The sequence below is a fragment of the Protopterus annectens genome, chromosome 8.part1, assembly GCF_019279795.1.
Source record: "Protopterus annectens isolate FY-2018-M chromosome 8.part1, PAN1.0, whole genome shotgun sequence".
NCBI lineage: Eukaryota > Metazoa > Chordata > Ceratodontiformes > Protopteridae > Protopterus > Protopterus annectens.
Window position 1 is genome coordinate 240811593 of NC_056742.1, and position 1187 is coordinate 240812779.

The window sequence follows — 1187 nt, forward strand, 5'->3', positions numbered from 1 at the left end:
ATTTCAGGTTTCTCAAGCAAGGTAATTGCAACATGTGATTATGAATACAGATCACTGCTGTAATTAGAGAAAGATGTCCGAAGATATGAGTGGACAAATGATGGTGTAATTGGATGAAGCAAGTCTGGGTTGCAGTTACAGGTTATAATTGATTGAAAGTAGCCTTTCACTCCCCTTGGGTGGTGCCAACAGTGGTTGTGATGCCAGCAGTAATGTCATTTTTATTGCTGCCATCTGCATATTCTGCTTACCTGGCTTGAAGTTAGGTTAAGATCATGTACTCCCTTTTTCTGGGGGTAGGGAAAGAGAATGGCATCCAGATGTTATAAGCCGTGTGAAGGAATTTTATAAGTCTCATGAGTCATAGACATATCATTATCAAAGTCTGAGTATGGAGGAGGAGAAGACCTAAATCCCAGAAGTTAAAATGAAAAACTTCACTCAAAGAAAAACTTGAACATTAATTGGCCAACTTCTGATTAATGATTTTCTTTTGTTGTCATTTTTTAATTTCTAGTATGAGTTTATTGTTTCAAAAACTGAAGAATTCTATAGCTAGGGTACTGCCTTACTGCAGGGTTTTGCCATTTTTGATTGCTCATGGCAAAGGGTAGTTAGGGTTTGGCATAGTGGTTAAGATGTTTACCTTGCAAACACTAGGTACAAGATGTGATTCTGAGTTTTGGGAAACACTGCTAAGCCTAAAAAGCCCCCCCCCCCTCGGCCGGGTTCACTAGCCTAGTAATTACCCTATGAAGCTATGAAGAGAAAGCACAGTAGAATGAATAGGGTGTGTAGATATTTTCTGCATGCTTCCTTGGCAGCTGAAGCACAGTACCTCAGATTTCTCTCCTTGCCTTCAGAGTATAAATGCCTCTTGAAAATGGTTTCTGTGCTAGCTAAAAATGCTCATTTGTAAATAATAATAAAAAAAACCTGCTGCGTCTTTTTTTACCTTTCATCAGCTCTTTTTTTCATTTGTCCAGACTTCCTCAAAACTGTGAATAAACGTGATCATTCAGAGTAAAATATGTGCAAAATTATCTCTTGGTCAGATAATTGTTTATTACTGTTTGGAGAGAAATGGTCTTCTTTGTGGGTTACCTGTTGGATTTTATTTCAGGGAGTTTTCTGCAGTGGATGAAACACTCACTTGCAGCCATTTTTGTTCTGTCATATAATTCTTA

The 1187-nt window shown here is 38.0% G+C and overlaps 1 protein-coding gene across 1 annotated transcript in view; it reads left to right on the forward strand.

Annotated features, from left to right (window-relative positions):
• LOC122810114 (putative solute carrier family 22 member 31) overlaps positions 1 to 964 on the forward strand; it is a 41238-nt gene extending 40274 nt beyond the window's left edge. Inside the window, exon 3 of the mRNA XM_044081589.1 lies at positions 1 to 964. This exon is cut by the window's left edge and continues 1211 nt beyond it. The gene's annotated coding sequence lies outside the window, so the exon portion shown is untranslated.
• Positions 965 to 1187: the final 223 nt, after the last annotated feature.